At 40.5% G+C, this 12053-nt stretch overlaps 1 non-coding gene across 1 annotated transcript; it reads right to left on the bottom strand.

Moving 5' to 3' along the window:
• Positions 1–9984: 9984 nt before the first annotated feature.
• LOC127109774 (small nucleolar RNA R71) lies at positions 9985–10091 on the bottom strand. The gene has a single exon (XR_007797027.1). It is a non-coding gene; the product is annotated as a small nucleolar RNA R71 (small nucleolar RNA).
• Between the last annotated feature and the right edge of the window lie 1962 nt (positions 10092–12053).

Genomic DNA, 12053 nt, shown 5'->3' with positions numbered 1-12053 from the left:
ATGCTTTGACATTTATTAATGTAAGCTGTTATTGTAGAATGGACAGATTGGTCCTGTACAGTTCAACAAATTTGTACAGTCTGTTTTCAGGAAAAATAGACTTAGCATATGGTCCTTGATGTCAAGCTGAATGTTGTGACATTCATTCCTGACAGCATATGCTAAATTGTAGGTTGTTTAGTTTTTCTGTTTCAACATTTCTCTCAGGCTATTCTTCAGGGATTCAACAGCTGAGAGAAAATCCAGGAAACCAACAACCAAGCTACATTTAATGAACCTAACAAATAGCTTATTTGTTAGTAACCTAGATGTGGAATTTAGGGGAACTCGCGTGACCTTAAATTCAGGAGAATACAAGTACAAGGCCCAAGTGCTGCAATATAAAAGGAAGTCATTCCTTCATTCAGAACTGGGGATTTTGAGGCGTGAAGATTTAGTGTGTCCGTCATACTTCACTGCTGTATTTTTGTGAGTCTTGTATTAGACATATCTTGTAAGCCAAGCTATTATCACGTAGATGATTGCATTGGTATAGGGTGTTCATTGAGTTGTAAGTGTTGTGTCACTCTAAGCTTTTAAGCGTGAGTGTTGTGTATCTTGATTAAAGTTGTTAAGCACAATCAAGAGTTGTTTGAAGTGTGACTTCAAAATTGTCTTTAATATTGTTTAAAGGTAGTAATCACTGAGGTGACTGAGGGGGAGTGGGTAGGAACTCTGATCTTCGTGTAAGATTGAAATTGCATTGGGTAGGTATTAAGTGATAGGGTTAAACAGTTGGTTTAAGGTCTGAATTAATACTACTAATAGTGGATTTCCTCCATGGCTTGGTAGCCCCCAGACGTAGGTCATGTTAGACCGAACTGGGTAAACAATTACTCGTGTTATTTACTGCACTTACATTTTTCTGCATAATCCTTGTCTGCGCAGAATTGGATGTCATAACAACCCGTGTGACATCGAAAGTCTGTTAACTAGAATTTCAATTGGCATCAGAGCAGGCACCCTGCCTGTTAAGTTCTGGGTGAGATCTAGGGAAGTTACTTTCTAGTACCATGGACAAGGATGTAGGACACTCAAATAGACCACCCATGCTGGATGGTTCTAACTATGATGACTGGAAGCCTCGTATGATAGCCTTCTTAAGGTCTCTGGATAGCAAAGTCTGGAGAGCCGTCAACAAAGGATGGGAACATCCAACGAAGACAGGTGAGGATGGAGTCAGTGCGCAGATCCCTGAAGAAGAATAGGACAAGGAGCAAGAGGCATTAGCCCTTGGAAATTCTAAGGCCTTGAATGCATTGTTCAATGGAATAAGTAAGAACATCTTCAGACTAGTGCACCACTGTGAGCTGGCCAAGGATGTGTGGGATACCCTCAAGGTAACTCATGAAGGCACCTCCAAAGTGAAGATGTCCAAACTTCAGATGCTGACCATCAAGTTTGAAAATCTGAGGATGAAAGAGGATGAGACTATTCATGACTTTCACATGAATATTCTTGAGATTGCAAACACCTCTGGTGGCTTAGGGGAGAAAATGGCTGAAGAGAAACTTGTAAGAAAGATTCTCAGGTTATTACCTAAGAGATTTGCCATGAAGGTCACTGCAATAGAAGAGGCTCAAGATATCTGCAACATGAAGGTGGATGAGCTCATTGGTTCTCTCCAAACCTTTGAAATGGGGATGTGCGAGAATGTTGAAAAGAAGAGCAAAAGCGTAGCTTTTGTATCAAATTCTGAAGAGGAGTCAGAAGCAGGATATACTGGAGGTGATGAAAGCATATCAGAAGCCATAGCCATGCTTGGGAGACAGTTCAACAAGTTCGTGAAGAAGATTGATCAAAGAGGTAGACCAAATGTCAAGAACATCCCGTCTGACATAAGGAAAAAATCAACTTCTGAAGAAAAGTTCAACCAAGGCAAGGGAATCCAGTGTCATGGATGTGAGGGTTATGGACACATTCGAGCTGAATGCCCTACCTACCTCAAGATGCAAAAGAAGGGGCTAGCTGTCACATGGTCTGAGGGAGATTCTGAGAGTGAATCTGAAGGAGAATCTGCTAAACATGTCACTGCACTAACTAGTGTTTGTGTCGCTGATGATGATTCAAGTGCAGATGATCTGACCCTTGATGAACTTGCTACATCATATAAGGAGCTATGTGTCACCAGTGCAGAAGTCCGTGTACAAGGTGAAAAGCAGAAGAAGCGCATCAAGGAGCTGTAAGCTGATAATAAAAAGCAGCTGAAAGTCATAGATGGTCTGAATGGTGAGATATCTGTGCTGACATCTAAGCTAGAGCAGATGACTAAATCCATCAGAATGTTGAATAAAGGAACTGACACCTTGGAAGAGATCCTAAAGGTGGGACATAAGTCTGGAACTATGACTGGTTTAGGCTTTGTGAAAAAATCCTCAGCTGAACTCAAACGCTCAAAGGCTAAAGTTCAGAAATTCAAGCGAAGGTCACACCCGATGTCTCAACATCAGGGAACCAGGATGAGTAATCATCAGAAGAGGAAATTCCAGCAATGGAGATGTCACCACTGTGGTAGGCTTGGCCACATAAAAGCCTTCTGCTACAGGCTTCATGGTTACCCTAACCAAGCCCCTCATGACGGACCTAAGCATAAGACTTATAGGCACAATGTCCCCATCAAGAAGCGACAATGGTATGCTAGGTTAGCTCACACAGCTCTAAGGGCTTCTACCAGAGAAGACTGGTACTTTGACAGTGGCTGCTCAAGACATATGAATGGTATGGAGAATCTATTGGTGGATATACAACCTCACACTACCAGCTATGTGACCTTTGGTGATGGTGCTAAAGGAAAAATAAAAGGTGTGGGTAAGTTGGACTGCCCTGGAGTTCCAGAACTGAATAATGTGTTGTTAGTAAGAGGACTAACTGCAAACCTCATCAGCATAAGCCAACTGTGTGATCAAGGGTTCTATGTTCAGTTTACTAAGGAGCTATGTATTGTGACAAATGGAGACAATCAGGAAGTTATGAGAGGATCCAAATCCAAAGATAACTGTTATCTGTGGGAACCTAAAGTCTCAAACTTCTCCACAATCTGCTCCTCAGCCAAGGAAGAACAGGAGGTGAAGCTGTGGCATAGACGCCTTGGACATCTCCACTTACGGGGAATGAAGAAGATCATATCCAAGGAAGCAGTCAGAGGAATTCCAAAGCTGCTTATTGATGAAGGAAGAGTCTGTGGAGAATGCCAGGTGGGCAAGCAAACCAAGATGTCACATCCGAAGCTGGGACATCCTACAACTTCCAGAGTTCTGGAACTGTTGCACATGGACTTAATGGGGCCTATGCAGGTTGAAAGTCTGGGTGGAAAGAGATATGCATACGTGGTGGTTGATGACCATTCCAGATACACGTGGATAAGCTTCATCAGAGAGAAGTCGGATACATTTGATGTATTCAAAGACCCGTGCATCAGACTTCAACGGGAAAAGGACAGTTGTGTTGTCCGAATTAGGAGTGATCATGGTACGGAGTTCAAAAATTCCAAGTTTGATGAGTTCTGCTCGTCTGAAGGAATAAGTCATGAGTTCTCCTCTCCTATAACTCCTCAGCAGAATGGGATAGTTGAAAGGAAAAATAGAACTATTCAAGAATCTGCCAGAGCTATGATGCATGCAAAGAAGCTCCCTATTCACTTTTGGGCTGAAGCTATGAATATCGCTTGCTACGTTCACAATAGAGTCACCTTGAGAAAAGGAACCTCCTCCACTCTGTATGAAATATGGAAAGGTAGAAAACCCACTGTGAAGTACTTTCATATCTTTGGAAGTAAATGCTACATTCTCACAGATCGTGAACAGAGAAGGAAAATGGACCCCAAAAGTGAGGAGGGTATATTTCTGGGATACTCAACTAACAGCAGAGCGTACAGAGTGTTCAACCACAGGACCAATGTCCTGATGGAATCCATAAATGTTATTGTGGATGATAAAGAGGAAGGAACCGATGTCATAGAGGATGTTGGAACATTCCTTGATACTTCAACAGACACTCCAGTCAAGTCTGAAGAAGTACAGGAATCTCCTCCTGAATGTGAGGTAGATGCACCCACCAAAATGCCATCTATCAGAATTCAGAAAGACCACCCTAAGGATCTTATCATAGGGGATCCCAATAGTGGTGTGACTACCAGGTCAAGGGGAATTAGCTCAAATTCCTGTTTTGTATCCAAGGTTGAACCAAAGAATGTGAAAGAAGCCCTGACTGACGAATATTGGATCAATGCCATGCAAGATGAACTTGAGCAGTTTAAAAGGAGTGAAGTATGGGAGCTAGTTCCACGACCTAAAGGGACCAACGTCATTGGTACCAAGTGGATCTACAAAAACAAGTCTGATGAGAAATGAGTAATTACTAGGAATAAAGCAAGACTAGTAGCTCAAGGATATACTCAAGTTGAAGGGGTTGATTTTGATGAGACGTTTGCACCCGTTGCTAGGCTTGAGTCCATCAGATTGCTGTTAGGTGTAGCATGCATTCTAAAGTTTAAACTGTTCCAAATGGACGTGAAGAGTGCATTCTTGAACGACTACTTAAATGAAGAAGTCTATGTGGAACAACCTAAAGGGTTCTGTGATCCTAACCAACCTAAGCATGTGTACAAGTTGAGGAAAGCCTTGTATGGGTTGAAGCAAGCACCTAGAGCGTGGTATGAAAGGTTGACTGAATTTCTGACCTCAAATGGATACAGAAAAGGTGGGATAGATAAGACCTTGTTTGTGAAGGATGAAGACGGCAAAATCATGATTGCTCAAATCTATGTGGATGATATAGTTTTTGGTGGAATGTCAGAGAAAATGGTAAAACATTTTGTTCACCAAATGCAATCTGAGTTTGAAATGAGTCTGGTTGGGGAACTGACTTATTTTCTTGGAATGCAAGTCAACAAAATGGAGGACTCTATGTTTCTCTCCCAAAGCAAGTATGCCAAAAACATAGTTAAGAAGTTTGGTATGGATAATGCTAGGCACAAGAGAACTCCTGCTCCTACTCATCTGAAGTTAACCAAAGATGATGGAGGGCCTAGTGTTGATCAATGTTTGTATAGAAGCATGATAGGCAGTCTTCTATACCTAACTGCAAGTAGACCTGACATTTCCTATGCAGTTGGAGTGTGTGCTAGATACCAAGCAGAGCCCAAAGTGAGCCACTTGAATCAAGTCAAGAGGATTCTCAAGTACATCAATGGGACTTGTGATTATGGGATGCTGTACTCACATGGTTCTGAGCCTGTCCTATCTGGGTACTGTGATGCTAACTGGGCTGGGAGTGCTGATGACAGAAAAAGCACATCAGGAGGATGTTTCTTCTTGGGAGACAATCTCATATCATGGTTCAACAAGAAGCAAAATTGTGTATCTCTTTCCACTGCAGAGGCTGAATACATAGCTGCTGGAAGCAGTTGTTCCCAACTGGTTTGGATGAAACAGATGCTCACTGAGTACAATGTCTCTCAAAATGTCATGACATTCTTCTGTGATAATCTCAGTGCCATCAATATTTCCAAGAATCCCATCCAACACAGCAGGACCAAACATATTGACATTAGACATCACTTCATCAGAGATCTGGTGGAAGACAAAGTGATTACCTTGGAACATGTAGCCACTGAACTCCAACTGGCTGACATATTTACAAAGGCTCTGGATGCTACTCAGTTTGAAAACTTAAGGGGCAAACTGGGAATATGTCTCTCTGAGAACTTATAGCAACCAATGATGTTTGGGATGTATTGTTTAATATCTCTGCCTATTAAACAATTGGAAGTATGCTCCGATTGGTCAACAGATCATAGCTATGCCACTTGCAACAAGTGTGGAATCAAGAGGTTAAGGAGATATCCTAACTTGAGGAAGCCTATGCACCTGCAGGAGTTCAAGGACACTGCTCATGCAGGAGTGGTTCTGGATGTCAGACACAAAGTCATGGCATCTGATATGGTGGTTCCTACTGTAAAGGTAAAGTGTGTGACTACTTGATCAAAGCTGTGAAGCAAGATCAAGTGGGTGTTGACTTGGTTGAAACTGTGAAGTACAACCAAGACTATAATTCTGTCATTTGTGTGTAATTCTGTTTATTTTATGTGGCTCTGTACTTTAAAGTGTTGCTTTGGCAACATTTTTGACAAAAAGGGGGAGTAACAGGTGATACCCCAGGACAACAGATTGTTTTGTTAAAACGAATATTCATGATAGATTCAAGATTCCCTCCCCTACTGCAGCGATGTTCCACTTCTATGAGTGTGAGTATGTATGTGAGTGCTGCAATTAGAAGTTTTTATTCAACTTCTGTATGTGTGCTGATTTGTGGAGTTTTTATTTAACTTCCATGTGTGTGAGTGTGCTGCCACTCTGAGTGTATTAGCTAGGTTAATCTCCTGCTAGATGTGTGATTTCCGCTGCTATGGACTCTGTTGTGAGACCAAAGTGTTTTAGCCAAAAAAATTCCAAAGGGGGAGTTTGTAGGTGTTTAATTGGCTGCATTGTATGGTAAAACACTAGCTGGATTCTAATGTCTTGACTGATGTCATGACATGCTGTGGAGGTGTTTGTGTGACTGCATTGTAGGTTAGAATATCTAGTTGTACTCTGATGTCTTGACTGATATCATGACATACTTGAGTAGTTTACTGCAGGATTAGCTAATACAGGATGTATTGAATGTCAAACTGGATGTTATGACATTCATCCCTGTCAGCAGATACTGAGGAATAGAACAGTTGGTGTTCTGTTAGAACTCAGTATTTATTTTCAGTCTGGTTATCAAGGAAATACCAGACCTGGCATAAGGCCTACTGTCTGAATGTCAAACTGGATGTTATGACATTCATCACTGACAACATATATTGAACAATAGACAGAGTGGTGTTCTGCTACACTTCAGTATGTTTCTTAGTCTGTTCTTCAAGAGGATAACAGAACTGACTTAAGGCTAAATGTGTAAATGTCAAATTGGATGCTTTGACATTTATTAATGTAAGCTGTAACTGTAGAATGGACAGATTGGTCCTGTACAGTTCAGCAAATTTGTACAGTCTGTTTTCAGGAAAAACAGACTTAGCATATGGTCCTTGGTGTCAAGCTGAATGTTGTGACATTCATTCCTGACAGCATATGCTAAATTGTAGGTTGTTTAGTTTTTCTGTTTCAACATTTCTCTCAGGCTATTCTTCAGGGATTCAACAGCTGAGAGAAAATCCAGGAAACCAACAACCAAGCTACATTTAATGAACCTAACAAATAGCCTATTTGTTAGTAACCTAGATGTGGAATTTAGGGGAACTCGCGTGACCTTAAATTCAGGAGAATACAAGTACAAGGCCCAAGTGCTGCAATATAAAAGGAAGTCATTCCTTCATTCAGAACTGGGGATTTTGAGGCGTGAAGATTTAGTGTGTCCATCATACTTCACTGCTGTATTTTTGTGAGTCTTATATTAGACATATCTTGTAAGCCAAGCTATTATCACGTAGATGATTGCATTGGTATAGGGTGTTCATTGAGTTGTAAGTGTTGTGTCACTCTAAGCTTTTAAGCGTGAGTGTTGTGTATCTTGATTAAAGCTGTTAAGCACAATCAAGAGTTGTTTGAAGTGTGACTTCAAAATTGTCTTTAATATTGATTAAAGGTAGTAATCACTGAGGTGATTGAGGGGGAGTGAGTAGGAACTCTGATCTTCGTGTAAGATTGAAATTGCATTGGGTAGGTATTAAGTGATAGGGTTAAACAGTTGGTTTAAGGTCTGAATTAATACTACTAATAGTGGATTTCCTCCCTGGCTTGGTAGCCCCCAGACGTAGGTCATGTTGGACCGAACTGGGTAAACAATTACTCGTGTTATTTACTGCACTTACATTTTTCTGCATAATCCTTGTCTGCGCAGAATTGGATGTCATAACAACCCGTGTGACATCGAAAGTCTGTTAACTAGAATTTCAAAAAGGAAAGAAAATAAAAGAAAATGAGATTTCCAATGGGATAATGGGCCACCAAAGCAAATGGGCTTGTGGCGCCCATTACCCAAAGATCTGGCACCCGCCACATTGGGCCAAAAGGGAGGTGGCGCCCGCCACCAACCCTTGAAAAGTGGTGGGCGGTTACAACAAGAGTGGCGCTTGCCACTCATCAAGGAATTATGGTTGTGGTAACCACCACAACCTAGTCTTCCTAGTTTTCCTACTTTTCCTCCACTCTTTTAGCCACGGTTTCCACTAACTTCTGCTACAAATGAGGAATATGGAATTGATATAAAAAGGACCATTCAGACTCGCACGAACTCTCTCTTCTTCCAGTTTTCAGTCTAGGATTAATTTTTGTTCTGCTTTATTTTTCTTTTAGTTTCTAGGAAGTTTGTTACCATTGTAAAAGTGATAGTTTCTCCACATCGGGGACTATTATGGTTTATTATTTTTACGCATTAGAGATTCAATTGTAAGGCGTATTAATTGCCAAAGCCTGCCAGAATCATTTAATCGAAGATTCAAGATTCAATTCCAGTTCTTAAATTGCAATCCAGGTTTATTATTGTTTACTATTTTTTTTTTATTTATGCCTTACTATATGTTTAATTCCCCAATTGCCATGTCTGTCACCAGATCTATGTCCGGCTAAACCTTAGGTATCGTTATGTAAAGACTGTCGAAACGACGGGATTCAATAAATAATTGGTGTCAATTTTTATAAAACTTATTTTTCCGGCTTTAGTTTCTTATTTTAATCAAATTGTTTTTCGTACGAGAGTACAAAACAAACTAAGGTTACGGTCAACAAGAACGAGAGTTTGAGATTTTAACCAGATAGGTGAAACTAGGCATTAATCCTAAACACAGCGAGAGCGCTTTAGGATTAATTAGACTTTATCTATATTGAAAAAATACTTTTAAGTTCAAAATGAAACCGTGAGAGTCAGGCATTCTGGTTTAGGAGTATGGTCAGAGTCAATAAAAACGAGAGTGTGAGACTAGGTCCTTTCTATAATTAATTTCTACTGAAGAATATTTTAACCAATAAGACTACACCAACTATATATCGAATCCCCGAGGTTTGACGTATTACATACCGATATCCCCTATATCTTATATCTTTATCTTTATCCTATTTTATAATTATTTCTCTTCATCCCTCCAATCTTAGAACAATCATTCCCCTTAGATTTACATAGTAATATTAGACCATGATATATTCGATTATTAGTCCTTGTGGGTTCGATAATCTTTAAAACTACGCGATAGGACTGTGCACTTACAGTCACGATTCACATAGACTTACCAAAGTCACAATTAAGTTTTTGGCGCCGTTGTCGGGGATTAATTTAGTCGATATCGTAACTATAGCGTTACCTAGTATAGAATAAGGCAAACAATTCTTTTTCCCTTTCTCCATTTGTTGAGTGTATGCCAAGTACTCGCTCTCAAGGCGAGAAATTAAAGCTACAACTCGACGAACCCGAGCGTTATATTAGATTAGAATGTAGGATACGAGACTTGATACGGGAACATTGTATCAGGCTAAATCTTCCTGACCTTAACATTCCTACTTCTGAATCAGTTGTTCAACCAGAGATGGGCGAACAAGTGCAAAATCGTCCTCTTAAGTATTATGCAATCCCTTCGTAGGATGAACCTCATAACAGCGTCGCTGCCCCTGCGATCGAAGCCAACAATTTCGAACTAAAACCTCACTATTGTCAGCCATACAGCCAAACCAGTTTTCAGGTAGTCCCACGGAGGACCCGAACCTACACTTGTTAGTATTTTTGCAATACACAGACACAGTGAAAGCGAATGGTGTCAGCTCAAAAGCTATAAGACTCTGTTTTTTCCCATTTTCATTAAGAGATAGATCTAGAGCTTGGCTCCAGTCTCTACAATCCAACTTTGTCACTATGTGGAACGAGTTGTAGAAAGTTTTCTTAGCCCAATATTTCCTACGTAGCAGGACGACTATGCTAAGAGCCCAAATAAACGGGTTTAAACAAAAGGATAATGAATCCCTTTTTGAAGCTTGAGAGAGATACAAAGACATGATGAGGCTATGCCCACATCACGGTCTAGAAGAATGGATGATAATACACACCTTTTATAACGGTCTGTTGTACAATAAAAGATTGACAATAGATGCTGCTGCAGGTGGCGCATTAATGGATAAACCATACAACGAGGCTTATCAACTCATTGAAAGTATGGCCCAAAATCATTACCAATGGGGAAGCGAAAGAACCTCTATAGAAAAACCTCAACCGAAGGGCGGCATGTACGAATTGAGAAGTCTTGACCATATCAATGCCAAGGTAGACGCCCTGACTCAGAAGATAGACAGCTTGACCATAACACCAGCAGCCATTGTAGTTGTCGTAGCACCAAACTACAAGATATGCCGAGTTCAATGGCATACTTCCCAGTGTCAACTCTTGACAGGAACTTCCACAGACCAGGTGAACTATGCTCAAGGAAACCCCTACTCAAATACCTATAACCCAGGTTGGAAGAACCATCCTAACTTCTCATACAAAAACAATAATGCATTGCATGCACCTAATCAAGCACCTGTTGTACCACAAGGGTATCAAAAAGCTGCCACAAACACTCAAAATGTTCCTAGGAAATCAAACTTAGAAATAATGATGGAAAACATTATAGCTACCCAAGCCCAAACAAATAAAGATTTCTTAAATGAAAACATACACACTAGTGAGCAAATCAATCAGTTAGCGAGCACGGTAGACGCATTAGCCACCCATAACAAAATGTTGGAAACACGAATCTCGCAAGTGGCTCAACAACAAGCACCTACTCCTGCTCCTGCAGGCACATTTCCTGAACAGTCGCAACCAAACCCGAAAGGTCATGCAAATGTTATTATACTACGAAGTGGGACAGAGCTGGACGGACCGACCGACCCTAGAACTCAAAACCCATCCATGCATCAAGACCCAGGTAAGGTAACTGAGAAGGAAGACGAACAAGAGGAAGATAAAAACGAAGAGGCCGTAGAGAAAGAAGAACCTTATGTGCCTCCACCACCATATAAACCCCATATCCCTTATCCTTAAAGACTTGTTAAATCTAAAAGTGTAGGGCAATTTAAAAAATTCGTAGAGCTTCTAAAACAATTGAATATCACAATACCCTTTACAGAAGCCATAACTCAAATGCCCTCATATGCTAAGTTTCTCAAATAAATCTTATCTAACAAGAAGAAGATAGAGGATAACGAAACCATTACACTTACTACTGAGTGTAGCGCCATAATACAAAACAATATGCCTCCTAAGCTGAAAGACCCAGGTAGTTTCTCCATACACTGCGTAATCGGAAAGTTTGTCATCGACAAAGCACTATGCGACTTAGGAGCCAGTATTAGTTTAATGCCCTTATCCTTATGCGAAAGGCTAAAAATGGGAGAACTAAGACCTACAAGGATGTATGTACAACTTGCATATCGTTCCATTAAATTTCCCGTAGGTATTCTAGAAAACGTTCCGGTGCGCATAGAACAATTATATATTCCTACAGATTTTATAATCATGGATATAAAAGAGGATTCCAACATCCCTATCATATTAGGAAGACCATTCCTAGCCACATCCGGAGCTATCATAGATGTTAAAAGAGGCAAGATAACCTTCGAAGTTGGTGAGGAAAAGCTCGAATTCATTTTGACGCAATTCCTAAAGGCACCAGCTATAGACGACACCTGTTGTCTACTAGATGTCATCGACGAATGCATAAGAGAAATGGAGAATGAATAAACTTCATACTCCCAAATACTATAAATTCCAAGGCCTCCTACTTTTGAATATGAAAATTTAAGCAAGGAATACCGAGATGACAGCCTAAGCGAATGCCTAGCACTAACGCCCGATCATATGCCTTGCCAAAAGAAACCAGCCCTAGAACTTAAGACGTTACCCAAAAATCTAAGGTACAAATTCGTAGACACTGAACTTGAGCGACCTGTAATCGTAAATGCAGACTTAAGCCAGATAGAGACCGAAAAGCTTCTACATGCTTT

The sequence above is a fragment of the Lathyrus oleraceus genome, chromosome 7 (assembly GCF_024323335.1).
Source record: "Lathyrus oleraceus cultivar Zhongwan6 chromosome 7, CAAS_Psat_ZW6_1.0, whole genome shotgun sequence".
Taxonomy (NCBI): Eukaryota; Viridiplantae; Streptophyta; class Magnoliopsida; order Fabales; family Fabaceae; genus Lathyrus; species Lathyrus oleraceus.
This window is presented reverse-complemented; position numbering and strand designations above follow the sequence as displayed.